The sequence below is a fragment of the Crocodylus siamensis genome, chromosome 2 (genome assembly GCF_052110815.1).
Source record: "Crocodylus siamensis isolate JL-2025a chromosome 2, ASM5211081v1, whole genome shotgun sequence".
In the NCBI taxonomy this organism is placed as follows: domain Eukaryota; kingdom Metazoa; phylum Chordata; order Crocodylia; family Crocodylidae; genus Crocodylus; species Crocodylus siamensis.
In genome coordinates this window covers 162163473-162188778 of record NC_143396.1, presented here as the reverse complement: position 1 = coordinate 162188778, position 25306 = coordinate 162163473, and the positions used below count along the sequence as shown (strand labels likewise).

General features: G+C 43.6%; 1 protein-coding gene across 3 annotated transcripts in view; it reads left to right on the top strand.

The window, feature by feature from the left end:
* Positions 1–367: 367 nt before the first annotated feature.
* SLC4A4 (solute carrier family 4 member 4) overlaps positions 368–25306 on the top strand; it is a 312036-nt gene continuing 287097 nt past the window's right edge. For all 3 annotated transcript variants that reach the window (XM_090031969.1, XM_090031970.1, XM_090031968.1), the window contains exon 1: positions 368–510. The gene's annotated coding sequence lies outside the window, so the exon portion shown is untranslated. The remainder of the gene's footprint in view (positions 511–25306) is intronic.

Genomic DNA, 25306 nt, shown 5'->3' with positions numbered 1-25306 from the left:
GCTGGCACCTCCCCGCCTGACTGGAGGGCGAGGAGCACAACGCGGCGGCTCGCCAGGATTTCCGCCCAGAACTTCAGCTGGGCGAGTTTCTTTTTTTCCCTAAGCACTAAGCAGAAGCTGGTGCGAGCGAGAGCCGTGGCCGGCACGAGGCGCCGCTTCTCGGGCGGGGAGCGCGGGGCAGGAGGCGGCCGCAGCTCGCCCCGAGGCGCCGGGGAGAGTGAGGCGGCGGCGGCGGCGCCCGCCCCGCCCCGCCCCGGCCCGGCCCGCCCCGGTGACGCCGCGCGGCAGCCCTCGCCGGGGGAAGGCACTGGGGGGGTGGCCGCGCTCCCGGCGGCTTTAAATATGAACCCGGGAGGGCGCTGTTAGAGCCTCGGCCCCCGCCAGTGCGCGCCCGCCGCCCATGCCCCGCGCCGCGCGCTGAGCGCCCCAGCCCAGCCCAGCCCAGCGCGCTGCCCCGGCAGCCCCAGCAGCCGCCAAGCTGGAGGAGCGACGGAAGCCGGAGCCCCGGAGGTGAGCGGAGCAGCAGCCTCCGGCCCTCGCCCGCCCCCAGCCCGGAGCGCCGGCGCCTCTCGCCCCGGGGCCGCGGCAGCTGGACCCGCCCAGGCGCCTCGTGGCCAGGAGCCGCTTTTACGCCCCCCGCGTAACGCAGGAAGGCCCCGGGCGGCCGCCCCGCGTCTCCCCGGCGCACCTGCCTGGCGCCCGCGGTCCTCGCCCGCCGCTTCAGCGCCTGGGCCGCCCGGCCCGGCCCTCCCGGCGAGCGGGCTTTCCGCCGGCCCCCGCGCCCGGCCCGGCCCGGCCCGGCCCTGCGCAGCTCCGCTCGCTCCCGGCCGCAGAAGCTGTGCCTCCATCCAGTCTTTCTCTTGAACTTCCCGCTACGGCGGCAAAGCCCTCGGCGCTGCGCCTTCCCGGAAGAACTCGAGCACCAAACCATCCCTTAGCTTTCAAACGCTCGTTGTACTGCTGTAGCAGAAACCAAGAGGTGCCCCCCCCGCCCACTTTGTTCAGAGGCCACCAGTTTAGCGCCTGTGCTGAGAAAAGGGGTGCGCGCGCGCGCGTGTGTATGTGTGTGATGTTTAATGTGCTTGGAGTTTTCTGCTTCAAAAGCTACGGACTGTATCGGGTTTTGATGCCTGGAGAAAAGTGTTTCTTGCTTCTGCAAGCTGACAACCGTCTCCCGGCCCACGGGACAGTTGCCAGTGCTCAAGCACCTCCTACCGTTGAGCCCTTGAGCGCTGGGCCCTTGATATTGCAAACATTTTGCCAGTTAAGTAACGGCTAACAAATTTGTCCTGCGAGCTGTCACCCTTGCGGCACAGGGAAAGGCACTTGCATGCAAGAGTTGGCAGGATTGGGCCCTCATGTGGAATTCTAGGAGGAACATCCCTGCAATGAAGATGCATCACAGGCAGTACAGATGCTTTTTCTCTTTTGTTTCCCCAGTGTACAGTTTGCTTTGCATCCAGAAACTATTTCATGCATACAGAGCACTTGCTGCTTAGTAGCCGTATTGTTCTAGTTATTCCTGAAATGTACATTTCTTCCCATAGAAAAACTTGGCTCTTAACATTTTGCTAAATTCATCTAGTCGAGTTGTGTGTAGGAGTAAAAGTTGCTAATCTGATGGGGTGAGAAAATACGTCTGGCTCTTATTTTGGATATAAAAAGAGGGTAAAAGTTTTCATGATAGAATTGGCTTGGATGTAATGACTTGTGGTTCTCAGTCTGATGCAGAATGACTGTAAGAATAGGGGTTTTTTATTGTTTTTTGGTCTGTATTTGATATTACAATTTAAGGGATGGTGTTGTAAAAGTTTGTCCTTCAGTCCCTTGGATGGATTTCAGTGCTGAAATGCACTGTGTTTCAGAGTGAGTTCTGTGGCTTCAAAGGCTTGTGGAATCCTGGCTTGCAAATCCTACTTTGTTTCAGTTCTGTGCTCTTGTTGACTCAAAATTGTAAGACATCTACAGCTGTTTGTGGATGGCAGTACAACTCTAAGATTAAAGTGGCTGGTGATGTGCATTTTTCTCCCTGTTTTCAGACTCAAAATGGGAACTAGTGGTAGCAGTTTGTGTGTAGGTCTCTTCCCCCCTCCCAGCTTCAAAGGGATTTTTTTTTTTTATCTCTAGCATTTTCAGCATTTGAGAAGCAGTTGCAGAACGTTAGGGAAGAGCCTGCACGTTAAGCTATTTCTAAAGCAATAATAATTGAAGTGTAGGTCACTCTGGGGGGAGGGATTAAGGGCCACCCAGGAGAAGCAGACGGTCTGATTTGTGATTGGTCTCCTAAATTGAAAATAGGATGAGTAGGGAGCATAGGCATATGTTACTTGATATTTTTTTCAAATGAGGGGTACAGATTCGTTTTGTGTGTACAGGGCATTCCTAGAGAATTAATTTCCTGTCCATCAGCCAATCACATTTCTGGCTTGGGCTGTCGACATTCCATTAGGCTGATCACCCTAGACCTTCTTTTTTCTCATTACTTTCACGTAATAATTTTAAATCTTGAAAATCCTGTGCTGCCAATACACAGCATCACTTGCTAGTGGTCAAGCTTTGAAAGTTCCCCTGCCTACAGTACTCCTTTTAAAATGCTTTCTGTCATTCTTATTGTTGGCATATGGCAAGTATTTAGGCTGCTGATATTTTCGGTTGATATATAAAAGGATATTTCCAGAGAGCTGCTTAAAAGGGGGTGGGGAGGGAGACCTGGTAAGAATGGATGGTATTAGTTATTAACCATGCTATTCTCAGACTTACCTGCTAACCAATGAGGGCGCCAGAGTCAAGTGTGAGAAGTTTTCATCGACAGTATTAATAGAGCAAATCAGATTTCTCTGTCAAGAATTCCTAGTTATAATCAAACCTGGAACACGAGGTTAATGTCCAATGTGTAGGAAAATATTATGACTCTAAAGGTTGTTTTCAATTTATACGAATAAAGAAAAGATCTACAGCATTTTTCTGAACTTAGAGTGGTGACTGCAGGGATGGGCAATTATTTTGGCTGGCAGGCCACTTAACGAGTTTTGGCAAGCTGGTTAGGGCCACACACACAATCTTTCAGAATCTTATTTTAACAAATTAAAAAAAAATCATAGACTAAAAATCAAACATCTACTCTAACATTCTATTTCAAAAAATATTTCTTTGTCTTGATTTATGTGTTTTGAGTAGTGCATATAAAGGCGATTGCATAATAACTCAAAATTTAAAGTCTTACTCCTATATATTGTGAGTGTGGGGGGGCTGGGGGCTGCCTGTGCACTAGGTCCTGGAAGTTGGAGCGGGGGCAGGGGGCTCATGTAGCAGGTACAGGTGGGTTACCCCCCTCCCCCAATCTGGCCCGCAGTGCTCTGCATGGGACCGACCCCTGCCTGGTCCTACCCAGGGCAGCCTGTGCCATGCTCGCACTTGTGCCTGCCAGTGGTACGGCCAGAACGCACAGCTTCCCAGCGGGGCTGCTTTCTGTGTGGCTGTAGCCACCCAGGGTACTGCTGGGCTTCCCCTTGCCTCCTGAGGTTCCTTCTTTTCCTGCTCCTGCTGTACTGCTGTAGGCCGCAGGTAGTGCTGGGAAGCAGTGGCAGCTGTGGAGATGCATGTGGGGCACCACATGTCCAGGTGGTGGGGCGGGGGGTGCCGCTTGGTAGCTCCTGCCCCAGTGTGTGGGGCTGCAGCTCCTGATTGACTTCTACCCATTCAGCTACTTGTAGGTGGCTGGGCATGTGGTCCTCAGGGCTGCTGCTGTTTCCCAGTGCTATCTGCTGCCCGGAGTGGTGCGGCAGGGGCAGGAGGAGGAGGATCTGCTGGAGGCTGGGGGAGCTGAGTAGTACCCAGGTGGCTGCAGCCACAGTGGCTGTGGTTGGGGTTGTTGGCAGGCACAGGTCTGAGTGTGTCACAGCTGGATGCAGTCAACTGGTGGGCACCTGCCTGCGGTGTGGATCCAGTCAGTTAGTTGGTTGGTCAGATCTGGCCTTCAGGCTGTATTTTGTCCACCCCTGCATTAATGGGTCCTCTTTAATGACTGACTGCAGTCTCAGACTTCAAGAGGAAGAGGGGAGTGAACATCATATATTTTGTTTGTAGAACAAAGGAATTTGTCTCAAATAAGTAGTCCAGTAAGGTGGAATTAATGAGAATACATGCATCACTGCTATCGTTAGTAACTGTCATGTGCTTAGATGGCATTTGATCTGTGCTGACTGCTCCTGTTTTGACCAACTTGAGCACTTTCTTTTTGTTGCAACCTCATAGGTCTGTAAATCTCAAGGAAATGCCTCCTCTGTTCAGCTACAGCCTACACTACAACCATCTGTCATGGTTTTCAGTGCAACCTAGGACAGGTGGGAAGGAATAATTGGAATGCCTCTTTGTTGGGGTTTGGATCTCTGACACAACCACTTTGCTGAAAATGGTGCCTCTGTCTTCTCTAGGGCCCCGTACCAATCATTATTTTATTGTGCACCACAAATTATGGTGACTTCATTATAAAAGAAAATTCAGCTCCTTGTCTGGCTCTGGTGGCCTGGCTTTGGATGATATTCTTTATATATATTGGCTGCAGGGTCTGAACTCTCCTTTGATCCAAACAGGGGGTTGAATGCAGCTGTCGTATCAGGCCATCTCTTCTCATTCCTTGTTGGCAGTAATTGTTAGTTGCTTTGTGGCTTAAAATCTGTTAGTAAACTTTTAAAGTGAATTTACAGTCCACATAAATCATGGGAATTTTGCGATAAGATTGAGAGAGAGCATTTTGGTTACTGCATACTGATGATTAATGGTGCTGAAAGAGGGTCAGACCTCTTTCTCCAGATCTTGCTTATTAAAAATATATCTGCAGTGTAGAAAGCTGGAGTAGGGAGACAGAAGTGTTTCTGTGAAACTTCTTCTATTTTGCTGTGGCTTGATGTCAAAATAGAGATTTGCACAGGTGATCTAAATGTGGGGAGGTGAAGTACCCTCCCTATGCAAGTCAACACAGGTTTCTTTTTAAATTGGCCCCAGTTAGATCAGGGTTTCACCCTGAATCTTTCTTTCATCTCATGTCAAGTCTGTACTGGCTTTGCTTTACACTGTAAGTTCCTTGCGGCAGGGAGATGTTCCTTCCTCCCCCCCATACCTCTTGAGCTTCTGTCAGCCTGCTCTGTTTAATAGTAAGGGTTGTTAACAGTGTTGCAAAAATAGGAAGTTACAGAGCTTTGAAAAATATTGAGACAAAGCTAAACTGCTCGTTCCTTAGAAGTACTTGCTGTTGTGTAAATATGGATTTTGATCTCTTAGAATTTTTTCTTTTATGTTTACTCAACATTGTGTAATGGCTTCAAAGGAAGGAGTATGGTCTGTCAAGTCAAGGCTGATGGGATTTGTTCAAAGAATCTTTAAATCGATCATCATAGAGGTATCATGGATATGCTGTAAATTCATACAGTTAAACCTTGTTGTGGGTGAGCATTAATTGCAGTTTAAGAACAAACTAGAATAAGACAGTGTTGAATCCTTAAGATTCATTCACATTTCCTGACTCTTAAGCTAAGAATAAGATAACATCTCACACAAAGACAAGTTTACAAGGGTACAGCCTTTTTGCGGCATTTAAGAATCTTTTTTTTTAAACCATAATTTAAGACCCAGGATCTATATCTATATCCTTATATTTGAAAGAATATGGTAAAAATCTGACATCATCTTTAACTGGCAGTTTTCTAACATGTTGAATATGAAAACCAACACTTATCCAACATGGGTGAAGTCTTGTTTAGTTTTGGTTGAACATAAAAATGTAACTCAGCTGCTGGGCTCACTTTTAAACTAAGAGTGTATGAGTGTATGTATTTTCAAACATTGTTCAACAACATACTGACACAGTTGAATCTGTTTCTGAGGAATATTGCCCGTGTAGTGAGTGTGGGTAAAAATGACGCTAATTATTGGTGTCTGTTTATACATTTTCTTAAAGTAATTGTTTGTTGTTTTCTGTGATCAAGAACCAGGAAAAATTGTGGCATGATCTGATGGGATCAGGACACAAGGGAGGAAGTGGGGATTCAGTGTGGAATAAACACATTTTAAAATAAAGGAACAAAATAAGAAATGTGTGGTGCTTGGCAGCTAATACCTTGTATAGTATTTGTAGTTTTTATTTCCCAGTTTCCCCCACCTTCTTTATCTCCCTTTATCTTGTCCTGTTCCATTTGGATTATAAAGTTGTTTGAAGCAGGTTCCATTTGGTTTTGTTCACATTCTTTTATCTCATCATTTCAGCTGGTAAATAAAAGCCTAAACTGTTAAAAATGGTTAGTGGTAGGGTTTTTTTTGTTTTTTTTCTTCTTTTGAATCTCAATTTCTGGGTGACCAGTATAAGCTACCTTGTTTTTTCTTTAAGTAGATAAGATTTTTTTTTTTTTTTTTTAAGGGGGTTGAATGCTTAGTACTTCCTGAAAATCTGGCCTCTTGTTTCAGTTAGGCACCAGAAATCGGTCAGTTCTGAAAACATAGCCTAGCATTTGTAGGCTTTTAACTGTATTTGGTGATGTAAACTCCACAAGGCACCTTTCTTCTTTTGCTACTAGAGCAAGTATTAACCTTTTATTCTCCTATGCTAGATGATCTCTCTTCAAACCTTATCTTGTCAAATGTCTGCCTTTCTAACCCTGACCTAAAAGCTTATAGCAGTAGTTCTCAACCTTTTTAGATGCAGGGCAACCCTTGGAAAATGCCAGCTCTTAGTTCTATTATTTTTCCTGTAGTAAAAAATAAAACAATTTTTTAATTTTAAAAGGATGACAACAGGTCAGAATGTTTTAACGCTATAAATTCTTATTTGAAATCTCCGGATTTAACCAGTAGATCATATTCGCATACCTAAATGTGCTAACATTGCATGATGCTCCATGGCATACTTGAAAGGATCTCAAGGCACCCAGGTTTGCGACTCAGTGCCTTGGAGCTTATTTTTGGTTTGGAGCATGTATGCATCTTTAAATAAACATTTCTTAATTTATATTCAATATGTAGTTTGAACTTCTGTCTATAAAGGCCAGAAAACCTCCTTTAAATAGTTTTCGGCCCAAAAGTATATATTTAACATTGGAAACTAAAGCCTTCTGTCCAGGCATGTGTGGTGCACCTGGACAGATCTGCTGCTGGAAGTGGTCATGTGACCACCTTCAAACTGCCTCATAAATTCCTTCATTCCTGTGACCTACAGAGCCCACTCTCCCTTATGCAGAATAATCAGACAGACACTTGTTATAGGCCTGATTTTTTTTTTTAAGCCTCGCCAAGTTGATGGTGGTCTTTCAGTTGACATCAGTAAGCATGTCTAGATAAGTGCGTATGCGGTGCTGCAAACTGCACGTGCTGCATGTGGAGGCATTTGCCATGCTGCAAACTTGCAGTGTGGTGGGTTTTTGTTTTTTTTTTTTTTTGACCCCAGGAGATCCCGGTGTGGAAAAAAAACCCCTCTCCTGAAAAAAGGGGAGTGGCACACATGGCAGCAGTGTGTGGTGCCCAAAACTAGAGCCTGGCCAGCCAGAACCACGCTCCAGCTGCCAGCCAGGCTGTGAGCACCAGATCACTGGTGCTGGAGCTCTGGGAAGCTCCCAGGATTTCAGTTAAGGCTGCTGGGTGCTGCTGCTATTTGTACCTGGGGAAATGCATGTGCATGCTCACTGCCCAGTCCTTGAATAGACTTATTCTACCAGGCTTTTCTCCAGGTCCTGAGAGTTAGGGGCAAGTAGAAAATACTGCCACGTTCATTTTGCTTGCGATGGCACCTTTTCTGTGGCTACTACATAAAGTACTCATTATTTAAGAAACAAAAAGGTGGTAGAAGGTAGAGTTCGAGTCTCTCTTTTAAAAATGGTCACTGTGTGTGTCCAGGCTCAGCCTCCTGCTTTGCTGAGTGTATTTTAAATTGTAACAATAATGCAGAGTAAATCCTAGTTCATGTAAGTCTTAATTGTCCTGATATTGAAAAGTCGTAATCTGTGAATCTCACATATGGATGATGCATTGTGACTTCTGGAAATTCAAACTTGTCAATTCCATGCCTGTTGTAGAAACTGTACAGCTGACCTCAGTTAAGATCGAGGATTACTACAATCCCTTTATTTCTGCCATTTATCATAATTATTATAATTGTTTCATTCAATTTTAATATACTTATTGTTTTAATAAAATGTTTTGGTTTAAAATATTCTGAGATTTTAAAATGTGGACTTGATGCATTTGCATTTCCATTTCCTCTGAAACAAATTTCAGTAGGTTTGATTCAAGAAGTGTATTTCTTTTGGGGGGTTTAGGGAAGGGTAATTTAGTGGTAGTTCCACTAATCGTAAGTAGTGGAACAAGTTGATGGTTCAGCTTGCCTGTCATGCCGTATAGTTTGCCCTTTTTATTTCTTTATTAACTCTATTAAAGGTTTGCATTTTCAGACTTGCTACTGAAACCACACCTGTTCCCTAAACAAAACAGCAGTTGGATTACTTCTTGATATTGCTACCTTTATGCATCTCTCTGTTATATTTAGGCGAAAGAAATAGAACTAACCTTTGTCTGTAAAATAGTGTATATTCAATAAAATGTCTTCCCCCCTCCCCCCCCCCCCCTTTTTTTTTTAAACTTTCATTCTGTGTCTGTAATGAGAAAGTAAACGACCTGCTTTAGGGCATTTTCAGCTTGCAGATGAATTTGTTTCTGCTGTTGCAGTTCTCCCCTTGTTGTTGTTGTGTTTTACTTCTGAATTACCTCTGGAGTTTCCTGACCTCAGTGTTTCTAATCTAAGTACTTAACCTTGCTCAGAAGGTTTCAGTTAACTGCTTTTATTATACCTGTGGCTATAAAACTAACACTTCAGCCACATTGTTAAACCCTTACACTTGAAAGTTAAATATTATGGGTTTTTCACTAAGGTTGCTGAATATAATTAATCTTTCCATGTTTAAAGTGGAATTGGGTAATACTTGCTTAACTGTTAAGTGTCAAGTAACGTTTGATTATATTTATCATGTCTCCATGTCTCTCTGTATGTTGACTATGAGTGAAGCCCATGTAGAGTGAATATGCCTTCTGATGTATACATGTTCACACAGTCATTTTACTTAAAGAACAGATGGAGTGGAGAACAGATTTTCTGCAACTACAAAGCTGGGAAACTTTTGCTTCAGTTCTTGTAAAATTTAAATGGGCTGACACCATTTCCACTACTGCCAATGGCTGCCTTCAGCTATGACTATGATGAGAACAGTGTCCTGTCATACTGATTGTCTTCATGTCTGCTTCCTGTTGGGAAGAAACTTGTATTTAGTTTGTTCACTATAGTCCTCAGTGAGTCTTAGTGGCATAAACACACAGTGTATAGCATTTTGGGGACAGCTTTAAGTGCGGTTTTTTTTTTGTTTTTTTTATCCCATTTTACGATCTTCTTCTTCAGTTATAATCCATGACTGCTAAACTAATCTGCAAGGCAGTGTTCTAGATCTTCTGATTTATTGATGCGTTATAGACACCAAATATGTGGTATAATGTCACTGAAATAAAAAAATGGATTTATCTTAAAATAAGCACCTGTATAAGTACATACTTGAAGTCTAGAAGTAAAGCTAATAAGGCATCAGTTCAGTTGGCTGACCATGCTAGAGGTCTTTATAATGCCTGAAATAGTAGTTTCAGTTCTGCCTTCCTTGCTCGTACTAAGTAATATCTTGATTTCGGTTAGACTGCTCACGTAAGCCTCCACCCAGAAAATCAATTATTCAGAGTTTTTTAAAACTTAAGTCCATTACTCCTATTGATTTTAATGGAAATACTTGTGTGCTAAAAGTTAAATCTTTGCCTAATCTCTGTGCTGGATTGGGGTGCGAGTAGCCCCATAGAAATGGGTATATAAAATTGAGTCATTGTACATTGGGTGAATAAAGGTGGTAGGAGCAAGCCCTTAGTAGACCGAGGGCCTTGTTACACATTGCACTTCGAGCTGCTCAAATGTTGATCAGTGTTAGTGCTAGTCAGTTTTTTTTTTGAAGCAGCCATATCTAAAGGCTAAAAACCTTCTCTGACTGTCCCCCATCTCCACAGCTATGACTTGCTATTAGAGGGCTGGGCTGGGGAGCAGGGGCTAGACTAGGAACTACAGCTGTGAGTTGCTGTTAATAAGCTGGTGAGCCGGGACAGGATTCTATCCCTGCTCTAGGTTGGGGCGGGGGGGAATGGGACAGGGACAGATGAACAAAAAACAAAACAAAATCAGGGTTTTGCATTTCCCATGGAAAAATGGAGAAAAACTCACATTTCCCCCTTCACCTGAGAAAATAGCGGATTTTTCACGTTAATGGAAAAACCTGTGGATTTTGCAGTTTTGTAAATGGCTCTCTGCATGTTGACAGAGTTCCAGCCTGCAAGGGGTTGGGAGGCAGCAGGAGGAGGGAGATCAAGTAGGCACCTGGAGAGCAGCTCCTGCAGGTAAGTAGAAGGGGAGGTCGGGAATTGAGGCCTGCATAGGGCAGGAGTTGGGCAGGGGCTGTGGCTGCTGCCCAGCCAGGCGGTACATGGAGCTTGGGGGCTGGGGCCACAATGTGTGGTCGCAGGGCCCCATAGGGGAGCAGGATGGGGCTGTGTTTGGCTTGTTTAGGGGGCTGGGGGTGGTGCAGTCACCTGTGCCCACTGGCTGCGACCTAGAACTGCAGGGCACAGAGGGGCCATGTGGGAAGCTCACTGGTGCTGTGAGCTCTATGCTGCCCTGGCAATGCATGGACAGTACACTTTCTTTCGAGCTGTAGTTAAAGTGCCCCCACCCCATTTGTCAGCATGGGGATGCTGATACACGTGACTTTCTGGGAACTTTAATTAGAGAGGCTCTTGGAGCTGCTCCAGTTAAAGTGCCCCCCTCTCCCAGAGCATGTCTATAAATACCCATAAATGTGCTGTTCTATCTGCTTGTGCAACCTGCTTTTTTTCCCTCTAGAGTTCTTGGAGTTGCATAAACTCTTAACCAGGTTAGTTTGGTATAAATAGTGGATAGGGCCTTCTCCTGTGAATTACATCCTGAAGATCCCACATGGAATCAGTAATATTACTGAGAAAATAGCTAGGATAGGCAGGTGTCAACTGGATTGTAATATGCCATTAGTTTTGCATTAAATGTAGTCTTCTAGTGCATTCCTGATGTCTATCTCATTCAAGCAAGTATTGAAAGGAACAATTTAATTTTGTTTCAGGGCAAATAGGCAATATATAGATATGAATTGTTTTCTCCTAGAGAGGTTAAAAATTAGTATCTGTCCTTCTGTGCTCTTTATTGGATATTATGTTTTATACCTGCTGGACTTGGTTTTAGGAGAAAGAGAAGTTGTCCAAATCACATGGCTCCATGCTACAGAGACTCTGAAAATACCTTCAGTGGCCAGTGAATCTTGTTTTGAATCTTAATCCTAATATTATATCTCTGGTTCTGTGTGGTTCTTTTCAGTTTAATATAGATAACTAGTGTAATTGTAGAAAGGGATAATATAGAAAAGTGCTGAAAAACATTTTAATCTGAAAACAGATCCATTAGCAAAGATAAATTGCTTTTTAAAATGGTGCATTATATGAATTGAAACACAACTTTTTTTTTGGAGAAACTTTAATTGAGGTCTGAATCCAGACTGAAGGGAAAAAATGGAGCAAGATTATTGTGTGTAATATAGTCAGAGAGAGAGAGAGGACAATGGAGGATATTACAAAAATCACTGTCAAAACAGTTTACCTGGGGAAAGCTCCACAGCCTACTTTCTGTTGACGTGGTGGGCTTTGAACTAGGACATCTGTGATCCAGAATTAGTGGTAACAAATTATCTTGCATTATTTACAGACAGCTCCAACAAAACCATTTTTGAAAATACTTGCATTTTCATATCTGCATTAAAAGTAAGCAGTGGGCCTTGAAAACCATTTAAACTTATTAATGATGTGCTGGAACACGAACCCTTAGAAATTATTGCAAAACATAACCTATTGTTTCATCTGGATTGCCAGCATTGCTCTTTGACACAACTTGAACATTTAATTTTTGTTGAAAGTATGGAGGCTGGAAATAAAATAATAAAACTTATGGGGATACCCCCAGCCCTGTGGAAATCAAAAGCTATATTTTAATGTCAGAATCTTCTCCAGAGCCTGAATAAAGAGAAGTCCTTTTCTATAACTTACCTGACCTAAATTCAAGCTGGGAAGCAGATCAGTACATCTTAATTTATTTAAAAGGGATTGCAATACCAGCTTTTGTGTATCGCACTCTAAATATATCTATCTGAATATCCTGCGTGTATTCTGATCCTCAGTGATAGGGATCTGTGGGTGTGTGTGGGTGTACATAGGTTGGTGGGAACAATATGGGTTTCTGCTGTTCCACTACAAGTAAAAACCATCTTTCTTGACACCTGTTTCCTAACTGACCATTAAGATGCTTTTGTTTCAAATCTTGGGTTACCAACCTATTTTGTTAAACAGGATGAAGGATTCAGTATTGATTTTTTGGTGAGAGGGGGAATCTGATTCAGTGATGTGCTGAGCACCTTCCACTCCACACATGGTACCTAAGGACTTTCAAGAAAGATGTGCTGTAACCTCATGGAATCTGCCCCTTTACTCTGAAAATTCCAGTAATGGATATGGAGTCTTGAACCATAGTATCAGTCTAGCTTTTTGGCCCTATTCCCAGGGTAATCATTCCACTTAATAGAGCAATATAAAATGCAAAATAATCGGTTCAGATGGCCAGGATTCAATATTAGCTTCTTAAAGGTAAACTGAAAACATGTTGAACATAAAGCAGTTCATTGCTGAGAGGTATCTTCTATAAACCTGCATTTGTACTTGGTGTTACAAAGCTTAAGGAAATGATTGTTGACTGTAGTCTAACCAGCATTTTTGTATGATGTTTAAGATGCATGTGACTTCCCTGAATCACCTGTGAGTAACTTGTGCCTGTTCTGTATGTTATAGGTGTCTGTGATAGGGGACCCATCTCAAGGCTGGTACAGTTGTTGGCCCATCCACCTGTCTAGGGCAATTTGCCTACCTGATTCATCTGCCATGCCTTTGATGGAAATAAATAGTTCTCCATAGGTGGGTGGCTGCTCACTTATTGCCTGATTCCAAGGGCATACTACATGACTCCAAACCATCCGTATATCATGTCCCATGCCTTGCATATGTCATCTAATCAGCTGACTCTTATGTAGCCCTCTCCAGGGCTGAACTCTGCCCCTATGCTGGGCCCCTTTCATGCCCCATAACTAGGTCACATTCACACTGCCTTTTTTACTGGGTCATATCCATTCTCTTCCCCTACGGGCAACACACACTCTGCCCTACTCTGTATGGCTCTTCAGGCCCCCTTGGTCCTACTCTATACAGCCTTTCAGGCTTCCTCTCTCTCATGCTTAGTCCTGGCCCCTTAACGACCTTCAGGCCACCCAATTCAGGCTATACTCTACAATGGGGCATCAGGCCTACTGCCCCACACTGTGGGCTAACTCCAGCCCTTGGCCTTTTCTGGCCTCAGGCATCCCAAACCCAGCCTATGGCCCACTCAGGCCTCTGGTGTCTGTTGACATGCCCGGACCCCTAACTCAGCCTGTGGCCCACTTAGGCCTCAGGCATCTGTCGATGTGCTTGGATCCCAAGCATATCCCCTCTACAGGGTAACCTACCAGATGGGGGCTGAGGCTTTCTGGTGACCCATCCTCACCTGTCACTGGGGAAGCACAAGTGTGGCACTTCCTGGGGAACCACCCTACCACAGGCCACCCCACCACACCATCCAACCCCAGCAGGTTGCAGTTTCAGGTCATGCCCCAGGACCAGGAACTTCCTCCATCCCCATAGTTGCTACCCTGACCTTCACCCAGCCTGCAGCTCCTGGTCTCCTGGCATCCTAGGTGTAACTACCAGCTCTGCTTCTAGGGCTTGGACTTATACTGAGGCTGCCAAGCCCTCCTCTAATCCAGTGGCCCCCTTTTGATCATGTGACCATCAGATTGGACCAAACCTCAGCTGCTGACTACCCAGAGCTTGCCTGAAACCTTTTAAAATGGCAGGCACAACCTGTGCTCTGGCACTTTGTACCTTTCACAGTGACATTAAGCATCTAAATTTGAGGTCTGTTTCTCAGACCAGTTTACATGAACATTTAGAGAGGCTATGAGAAGCTCTGAATGTTAGCATTAATGTTAATCCTCTAGCACGAGAGGCAAATACCCTCTGCTTTTAAATGCATGTGTCAGTCTTAGAAATGTGATTATTACTTAAACCATGCTTCCCAGTGTGGAACAGAATTGCTGGACACAGACCCCCATATGTACCCACACCATACGTCTCTACACACCCACATGCACCCCCATTCCCCACAATATACAAGAGTAAGACTTCATTTTAGGCTATTGTGTAATCACCTCTACGCACACTACATAAACGCATGTAAATTAGGACAAAAATATGTTTGAAATCAAATTAATGAAAGTTGTAGATGTTCACTTTTTAGAATATAATGTGATACTTTTCACAACCCCTTGCTGAAAAGAGTATTTTGGGGGGTCAGGGGAGGGTCTTATGGTGGCAAAGCTCAGGGGCTAGGGGTTGGGACTTCTGGTCCCAAGATGGCAACCAGGGGGCGGGGCAGTTGCCCATGTGGCCCTCAATAGCTTGCCAAAACCCAGTAAATGGCTCTCCACATGAAATAATTGCCTGTCCCTACACAGGCAACTGACAGGAGTGGTGCAGAGGGGCATGTGCCCCTCCCAAGATTGGCTCCCAACTCAGCATCACTCGGGATGGGGCTGTATTTTTGCTGTGCAGGCCAGCAGTGTGGTGGGGTGGTGGGGGGCACTAAGCTGTGACACAGAAGTATAGGAGTAGATATGGAGCTTTTGGCCTGCCCCCGGGCCCATCCACAAATTTATGACCCTCCACCCGGACTCAGGAGGCACCAGTCACCTCTGCGCCCCTGTGTTACATGAAGGTGAATTTTTCCATTGCCAGCAGTCTCGTTAGGTAGTATCTGAAATCATCTTGTTGCTGGTGGATCCAGACATGTTGGGTTAAGGGATGCTACTATGTCTGCATCATCTTAAGTGGGTGGATTCCTAGACGGGCTTCTGTCTTTGGGTGCCTGTATATGAGCAGGGAGGCTCTAATTCAGGGGTTGCAACCTTTTTTAATAAATGTCCCCTCAGCAGCTGGTTGCAGGGGTTGGGGGGTGGCATATGGCTGGATGCAGAGCTGCCACTCATCCCACCGCTCATCCTCCATTGAATGAGTCCATAGGTATGTATGCTGAGAATAGTGTCTGGCAATTGGCTTTCAGAAGATATCTTCCCTAGGGATTGAACTCTGCAAACTCCTTGAAGCAGGCAATCCCTATCTTAATAAATTTATCTGAGAATGAGAGTAAACTGGAGGAGCTACTTTACACTTTGCAAGGCTGTTCCTGCTATCTCATCTGGGATGTTTTTGGAGAATTAGACTCCCTCCTGTGGGATTATGGCATCTGCTGTTACAGGCTGCCATTCATACAGGAGAAACAGCCTGTAAGAGGATTTTTTTGCTTGTTAGCTGGTTCTTTTTTGCTACTCTTCTCCCACTCTACCCCAATATTCAACATTTAAAGTTCAAGGCCTGAAAACACTGTTGCCTGTGGGTAACTTTGCCTCTTCTGTCTCTGTTTCAAGACTGCATGTGTGGATCATATGCTCTTGACTCAGTCTTAAATGTTGTAATTGCTCTGCTTTTCCTCCCCCCACCCCTTTCTTTCCTTCCCCCCCCCCCCAAAAAAAAAAAAAAATTACTATCTGGCTGATGTAATCATAGCTTTCTTTTTGTTTTTAATCTCACTGGGGATTCTTTCCAAAGAGTAATTTAAAGTTTGCCTGGATTGGATCTTCCGAGGCTTTCTTACACTTTAAAAGCAACCAAACCTGATTTACCATATAGCAATCTCAATCTGCCCGAAGGGAGGTGTTGGCAACTGTTATAGATTTATTGCAAGTCTCATGATATTTAGCGTATATTTTAAAGACCAAGTCTTGTTACTGCCTAGGAGTCGTGGCTTGCTTTCATTCTTTTTCTTCTCTCTCTGTCTCTCTCTCCTTTTTTAAAGGTGGTTTGGAACTTTTTATAGTTGTTGAACAAACATTAAAAATGGCAACCTTAAGGGCTTTAACACCAGCAGAAAATAAAGAGCCCTTAACGTATTTAAAAAAATAATACGTACCTTATGATTTTAATCACTCACAGTGTCTGAATGCTGCAGACTGGTGATATGATGAGGGGAACTTTTGTCCTGAACCAGTCCTACTGGAAGTCAAGAACTGTTTTTGAAGGGCAACCAGAGGGACTGAAGCACTTCCCCTCCTGATCCTGGTTCCTGTTGCCACTTGTTTTGTTGCTCCACCCCTCATTGTACATATCAAAGGCTCTTTCATTTAATACGAAGAGAGGTCCACTGCTGCTTTCCAAGGATAATCTGGCAAATTGTGCAACATGGAGTCAAATTAGAATATTCAGCAGTGATTTCTTATAGTTGGGGAATAATGTGTGAAGTCCATGTTAACTGTATGCTAATTCTTATTGATCTCTTTAGGTCATAGCAGGCTGTAGGCAACATATAGTCTCTCTTTTTTCCCCCCCCTTTTTGCAGTCTTTATTCCCTTCTATAATTCAGTATGTTAGCAATGGCCTTCATTGTTTTGCTCCTGTTTTTAAGATCAGCATTGGCTGAGCTCAGTTAAAAAGTGTATTTTCATACAATAAATTCATAATCATCAGATGTAGTCTTATGACAAAAATGTACATATGTGTGCATTTGTTTAAAAGATTCTTACGTGTGCCCTGAACAAATGAAAACCATTTCATAAAACTGAGATTGTGTTGTTTAAATAGGCCCTGATTTTTAGGCTTTTAACCATCTTTAAGCACATGGTTAAATGCTCTCTTGAATTTGGCCCTAGGGAATAGTTGGAGTAAGTTTACCGAGTCTTATGTTCTGAACTACAAGCTTGTTAGATTGTGCCTTATTTAAGTGTGAGCAATAGTCATGTCTTTTTGACCTGAAGTCAGATTTTTGTATGCCAAAAGTTTTTTAGTCCACTAATATTATCTTTTAAATGTTTTCCCCCAGCTAATCCAGTGTATAAATCTGCCTCTAAGATTTCTTATGAACCTTTTTTTCTTTCCAAATTAATTCTGAGCTGATATGTGAGAGCTTTTCACTTTAGAAGCTGATCTGTCATTCTGGCCCCATAAGTATTTTCATAATCTGTGCTCTTGAGAAATCTTACATGTTAACATGATGAAACAAAACATCATGGAAAAAAAGTAGAAATACAGACGCAACAACAAAACCTGCAAAAAAATTCAGTATGTGAAATTGGCAAGGGAATAAAATAATAAGAATAATAAAAATCAGAAATCTTTCAGGCTACCTTGGAATAGGTGAATTTGATGCTGTACTGCCTTTTGTTAGTCAGTGTAGGCCACATCTTCATTTGTGCCAGTTTACATGAATGGAAGAGCAGGGCCAGTGAGCATTACTTAAGGTTTTTAATTTTTTTTTTCCTTAAATGCTACCAAATCCATTCAGGTAATTGCATATTTCTACTTGGCAGAAGGCTAAATAACTATAGAAGGTGTAAGAGTCAGAACTAGGCCCTGTTATGGACCTGCCTATTGATTTGACAGTTCTTAAGTTGCATAAAAAGCTGTTAAAATAGTTGATTTAAAAAAAAAAAGTTCTGTGGACTTCAGTTGTTTCTATTAATTTTATAGAGACTTATTTACATGCCAAAAATACCATATTTACTTGAAATGAAGAGAAAGTCCCCCTCCCCCATCAGCATTGGAGGGGTGGTGGTGATGTGGGGGAGCCTCATCTTACATTTTAGTACTAGCCTGGGCAAGTGGTGGCTCATCTCCAACTTTGGCCCCAGGCTCATAGATGAAGCCAGAGCTGAGCTGCTGGTGGGTGTGTGTGTGTGTGTGTGTGGGGGGGGGGACCTGCAGCTTGCCACCTGTGCCTGTGCTTGTCTTTCAGCCCTAACTCCCTTACTTTCTTTCTCTGGCTTTGGTCCCTCCCTCCTGGGACAGCATTTGTCCCAGATTCACAGCATTGTGCAGGGATCTGGGTTTCCCCTTCCAGGCAGGCAATGTTTCAGCCTACAAGGGGCTGCCTGGGGCTGCCGGGAGTGGGATGTGGGGGTCCTGTGGCATGTGCATGCCCGCACACATACATGTGGTCAGGAAAGAGCCAGGCAGTGTGGAGACCAGTTCCCTGCAGGGAAGGGAGGGTATAAGGGGGGAGGGGGGCAGATTGACTCCCTCATGGTGAGACTGTGGCAGGGGGTGGGGTGGGGGGCACTGCCCAGCTAGGGCAGTACATGGGGTGCCAGAGTGAGAAGTGGAACAGCCATGGGCAGCTTGTCCAGGGGGTATGGGGCATGTGGAAGGGGCACCTCCCCTCTACTGTGTGCACCCTTGGAAGGGTGTGGAGGTACATGCCCCCCTAGATTTGTGCATGGGGTGGGTGTGGATGCAGGCTGCCCACTGTGTCCTTGTGGTTCCCCACCCTGTTTCCTTTCCCCCCAGGAGTCCCATGCCACCAAAGCGACGTGCCCCCTGCCTGCCTGGCACCAAGTGCGGGTGGTGGTGTCTCCCTAAGGACACGGGGCTGGGGGAGGCAGTGGGGGGACAGGCACAGAGGGGCAGGGGCAAGTGGCAAGAGGGGCATGTGACAATCTACTTACTGGGTGTTTGTCTTAAATTCAAAGTTGCCTTGGATATGGGTAAATCTTGTAACATTAAAAAAAAAAGCGTGATAGCTAATACTTATTAAAAACCCACTGATTCTTAATGTACAAAAAATCTGGGCCCAAAAGGGTGCATTTTATTTTGAAAAATATTTGTATTCCTCCTCAGAAATTTAAAATTACATATTGCAATAGACTGTGGTCATAAAGGTGAAGAACTCTTTGAACTGCTTGAGACTGCAACCAGGAAATGTGAATACATTCACTGAATACAGTCACTGTTGGCCATGGCCACAATTCAGCAAAGCACTGGAGCAAATGCTTGAAACCTAAAATGGGACTTAACACGTAAGTTCAAAGCATGTCTTGATGAATAGGGACCTAGGTTGTGGTATTCTAAATCACATGACTTCATAGGATTCAAATGTGCAGGAAGGTATTGTTCTATGTGAAGATAGGAGCAAAACTTTTCTTCCTCTGGCAATGAAAAGACATACCTGCTGTAAAAATGGTTGACTGGATACAGGGAATTAAGTAAAATGAAATGATTTATTGAAATCAAGGAGTCAAATATTTGAGAGAAGATATGCCAAAGAGATGAAAGGATTTTTATAAAAAGCTCATGCACTATAATTTGTAACTTACAATATTTAGCCTCTGCTGCATTTACTTTTTTGCCTTTTCATTGTTACTTTAAGCGTAGCATGGTAATACTGAACATAAGATCTACCAAGGAAGTGCAGCATTATAACAGTCATCCATTATAAGAAGAAAATTCAAACAATCAACCTTTGACCATGTTTTGTATTCTGTTCAAGGTTGTCCTGTTAATTAAGCACACCCCATAGTTTTGTTGTGTGCACACACGTGCACACTTACTTTTAGGTCCTAATAACCAACTTGCAAAACCACAATGTAAATTGACAAGCAATACAACAATTAAATACAGCTACTCCTCGCTTAACGTCGTAGTTATGTTCTTGAAAAATGCAACTTTAAGTGGAACGACTTTAAGCGAATTCAGTTACGTCACAGTAGTTTCCTACTAGCAGGCAGCGGCCAAACAATGTTATAATTAAACATTGCGTGACTTTAAACGAATATGTTCTCTAATAGATCAGTGACATCATAATGAAACAACATTAACCAGGATGACGTTAAGTGAGGAGTACTTGCAGAATGAATGGGTACTAAGGAAGTTGTCATTTGATGAATTGATGAAGACTGTTTCTAAGTGTGTGCCATGCAGGGCAAAGAAGCTTTGAGACTTGGAAAAAATACAACCTAAATTAATGACCAATTTTTTTTTAGTGGACTTAATTATCCACAATTATATGACAAGAGGAGAGAAACCCAGAAAATTAGTGGGATCCAAATCTGAAAAGGAATCTCCTTGGCATGAGGGGAATATTTTTTGAAAGCTGATGGGGGTATGAATAATATTGCACCATTTTTATCATGTATGTGACTTCTTTTTAGAAGAGAGACAGAAACCGAGCATGATGTGTGGCTGTTTGTGTCCTGGAGAAACACCTCTTTTGTTGGATTCTTTGGTGTTTCTCGGTTGTTGCGTGCCTTTTATAAGGTTGACGTAAGGGGACCCCAGGAGTTCATCTAGTCCAGTCCCTTGTTCAAGACAGCATTGTTCCTATCCAAACCATCCCAGGCAAATGTTTGTCTAATCTGCACTTAAATCATTTAATGATTAAGGTTTCCATATAGCTAATGAAATAAGTAAATGAAAACATTGGATTAAATACAACTGATTCTTGCTGGTCTTCTGTAAAACCTGGGTGCATCTATATGTTCATTAATGCACTGTAATAGGCACTACTGTGCATTAGCAGAAATGAATACTTTTTTAGTGATCTTAATGCACGTTAGATTAAATCTACTGCACATCAGCACTTTGGCACGGTTTTGTCTGCTGTGCTAATGCACAGTAGAATTGGCCTTTTTGTGCATTAAGTGTCTCGTGTAGACATGTCCAGTCGCTCCTATGTTGTGCTCTTTCTGTTCTTTGATGCTCTTCTACTAGATTTATTCAGTGCTGGTCAGATCCATAGATTCATGGCACTAAAAGACTTGTCATCTGCACAGGAAGGAGAACTGATGAGCCTCACAAGCTTCATGCAGTCCCTGGGAAAGATGAGCGATCCTTAAAGGGAGTTCTGCCACATCAGCTTTTTTGTGATAATCTTGGCAATACCCTTCAGCTGTTGGCTTCCTCAGTCTTTGTACAATAGCTTGCACAGTACTTGAGCTAGTATGTTGCTTACGTCCTGGGCTGGTATATACTAGAAACTTCACAGAAGCTGAAAAATGGAATCTGTGTTGTTTCCAGTATGTTATATGATATTCAGAGACAAAGAGCCTGCACTATTTCAGGGTTGCTTGGGCTCTGCCATCTCAGCCTTTCCCTATGCAGTAACACTGAAAACAATGAAACCTCTTGTTCTTAAGGTGCATCCTTTGCATTTTCTAAATGGTTTGGAGTAACTGACTAAAATCTATTGACTTACAGTGACCAGGGTCAGGTAAGAACATGCCTCACAGTGTCTTTGCAAACTCCCTTTCCTGGCCCCCCCCCACATCTCGTCAAGGTCCAAGGTTCCCCCTGGCCTGGTAGCCCATTGGGCTAGCATGGCACACAGGAGTAATTGTGGCTAGTATCATCTGGCTGTCTCTTGGTTCCCCCTGGCCTGAATGATTAGGTACTGATCTACAACCGGGGAAGCTTTTGTCAGGAGTCCAGTTCATGGCTTATAGTTTTTATTTGGAGCTGTAGGAAGACATTTGCACTATTTTACCAATGCATGAGTTCTTCCCCTGCCCTCCCCTTTCCTCCCTTAGGAGGTAGGGAATTGCACTCATTGCCCATTTTACAGAGGGGGAACTGAGGTGCAAGGTCCAGGAGGTTACTTGCCCCAGGGTCAAGTGTAAGCTCTGGGAGTCCTGCATCTTCAGCCACCCTTCTCACCTACCACACAGGGCAGAGTTCTTGTACCTCCATCCCCATTAATTTATCATGTGTTGCTCTGAAAAGGAGCAAGCTTTGTGTTTGCAATGAAGGCTTTTTGGACCCGCTCTGTAAAAGGATAGAAGACAATCCTTCTAGGTTGAGCACAGCCTCTTGCTGAGAGAGTACATGAGGGAGTGAATTATTCTGTTGTATCATTTAGGACTACTCACCTGGTATCATAGGTGATACAGAAATATCACACCTGATGCATGTTGCCAGTGTATTTGAATTGACTTTTCTTCAGTACCAGGTTCTGCCCTGCAGCTCATCTTGTTTGGATTCATCCTGCCTGTTCTTGAGGGCTTTATTTGACCTAAGCTCCACCTTGCATATTTCTGTCTTCTTGGGCATGGGCCTCATTTCTCAGTGATGCCAGATCTCACCCTGGACAGCTGGGAGTCCAGATTTTGTTCAGGAAGCCTCAGCTGACCTCCCTGCAGATTGCTGCTAACACTCCTTCCATTTTAGCCGGCAGGACTGAGTGACCTGATGCTCACAATCCCTTTTCCTCTTGGAAGTTTCTACTCCGAGCTTCTGCTGATGGCAGAGAGAATGCTATTTAAAGTTGGCTCTTGCACTGGCAGGGCAGTATGTTATCCAGGTTGGTTTCAGAACTGGCTTTAGGGTTTTTTTCTGATTTCAAGTGGGGAAGAAAAATGATATGGAATCAGTAAGTTGTGATACCCTTTTCTGAGCCTCTAGCAATGTGTAACATATTTATTAACTTGAATGGGTTATGTCTGGATACATTAGCTGGTGTTGCCAAGGCAGCCTTTCTGCTTTATTTACCCCAAACAGTAGTTTTGTTTCTCTCATGTTTGAAGTATAGGATTACAAAAAGTGCTAGTGTTGATTACTGTCAACATGAAACTCTGAATTAAATTTCTTACAACAAGTGTTTTCAATTAAACTTGTTATGAGGCAGCACTTCAGCTGTATCTCTTATTTTCACGATTATACTGTATATTCTTCGTGACGGCTGTGATGAGACTATATAGCCAAAAGGTGGCAGCACTCCATCTGCTTAGGTCCTTTGCCTTTTGTGGAGAAACAGCATTTTTCTGTAATCTTTGTGTTAAGAACTGTTTTTTGTTTTAACCTTTGCCTTCCCATTCTAATCTTGAATGTTTGCAGGAAGCCTAAGTTTCCTAAGTTTCACACAAGTGGGGTTTTTTTTTTGGTACACTTCCATTAATAAAAGCTCTAAACTGTCTTGTTCCATAGGAAAAAAAAGATTGTGCCAAGTTCTCTGAACCTTTTTCAAAGGTGGCTTCTAGTACTGTAGACTGTGCAGTTACTTCTAACACAGATCTAAAATGTAAGTAGGATAAAAATTAGAGCATAGACAAATAATACCCTTTTCAGTTCTGGCTTTCAAACGGTGATTCCTTCCATAGGGTATAAACTTCAAGCCTTTTGACATCTGTGTAAGTTGGGCATGAATTATCAGCATATCAGTGTTGGGGAACTCAAGTTGTGTCCTGTTCAAGGTTGCCCAAGAAGATGACCACTGGGACTTATGTCCAAGTGCTATCCCTCATAGCACTGTGGTGAATCAATAAGGCCTTTCTAAGCTCCTGGTAGGAATGTCCATGAGTTAAAGAGAGACCACAAAATAATTTAAAGAGTGGTCTGAGAGGAGGAGCTAGGGATCTTCATGATTAAGTTCAAGGCAGTAATTCAATCCATTAACTCAATTGCTGAGCCCCTGCATATCCTTTAGAAAATAAGGTGGGTCCAATCATACTGCGAATGAGCTTTCTGGAAAAAATACCCTATTTTTCCTCTACTTCCCCTGTTGCCCCTATTTCTCACTACCATAGAGTCTCTCTAGACTTTATTGGAAATTAGGAAAAGCAGGGAGCCTAACTTGACCTAAGAAGGCTTCTGCTAGTTTTGAAATTAGGTTGCTTTTTGCATTTTCCTCTCTTCCCTCAGCATTCCCCTTTGCCTGCTTTATACTGGCTTGCTCTTCAAGCTCCATGCTGTGGCTGCCGTTCATTATAGGTATGAGATTCCCTTTAGGTATTAATTGGTCCTGCTCCTAAATTGGAATTCACTGGAATGCATTTCCATTCAGCCGCAGTGGGGTGTTTGTGTGTGTGGGTGCCCCATCGGGTTGCTATATCCGGAAAATTATGTTAGGAAACATCTGGAAAATCACTGATAGAGATAGCCAGTTTTTAAGGAGGCATATTGGCCGATACCGATCTGATTTCTGATACCAGCTTGGAGAGCTCCATGCAGCTGGTAAGTCTGTTGTGGTGGGAGGGGAAGGGAGGAGGAAAGGGCTTGGGGGGCAGATCAAGGCCCCCGCAGTGAGGGAGGAGTGGGGCAGGGGCTGGGGCAAGCACTGCCCAGCTGGGGTGGGGCGGGCACAGGCATTTATCAGCTTTGGCCACATCAGGCCAATTTTCTGATACGACCAATTTTCTTTATATTAATGCCTATCCAATATCAGACGGATGTGTCAGTGCACCTCTACATTATGTTGGGCTTTTTGGCAGAAAGCCATTGACAGGTTGAGATTTCAGTGCTCACCTAATTCTGCCCCCATGCAAGCCAATTACTAGATCAGGTCCTTTTTTCCAGATAAAACACTTGCTTTGGAGCACATTCACTTCTCAAAGTCTAGAAAATGAAAATGGCAAAAATCCAAGTGTTTGGTTGGGAAAACCTGAACCAAATGTTTTCAGTCATTCCCATTGCTACCTATTGCTGTCAATGTCAATGTAAGTGGTGTTTGGCCTTGATTTTGAAAATCCTATCCTTGCATCTCTGTAATGGGTCAGCCAGGTCCTCTCATGCAAGGGTAAGGTCACTCCAATTCTAAGACTCGACTCAAGGCAAGTTTCCTTGACTTCATGCTTGACTTTACTGGCTTCTTCCATCCATTGACTTCAGCTTTCTCTCATGTGGGGGCAACTAAGCATGTCTTTTCCAGCAGCAGCAATTTTCTGACACAATGAAATACAACTTATCCCTACTGAAAATGCACATTAAGAAGTTAACTTGGTTGCTTGAGGTCTCCCTCCTCCAAGTTCAGATTACTTCTAAAAAGATTCCAGGGGGCTGAAATATTTCCTTGTTCAAATATGGAGATTTTGGCCAGAAAGCTAAAGTACCCTTTATAGATCTCAGTGTGAATGGGGGCAGGGATATGCTAGGGTGAAATAGGCAGGGACATGGAAGTGAGGGAGTGTAGGAAAGGGATTTTTCAAGTTTTATGGTGCTGTTTGGGGAGCCTGTTCCTTATCTTGTGTGTTTGTTTTTCTGTCATTGTAAGCTATCCTGAGCCTTTTTGGGTGTGGCAGGATATAACATCTAAATAAGAGATACTGTGAAGGCAGGTAAGAAAGGCCAAGTTGGGAAGATGATGTGCATCAGGATCTAATTGTTAAATTCTTTTGGGTTAAATGTAGGGCCAGGAGCCAAGACAGCCCTCATTCTGTCCCTGGCTACTTATCTGGCATCTCCTTTTTGCCCTGTTGATGTTCTGGTG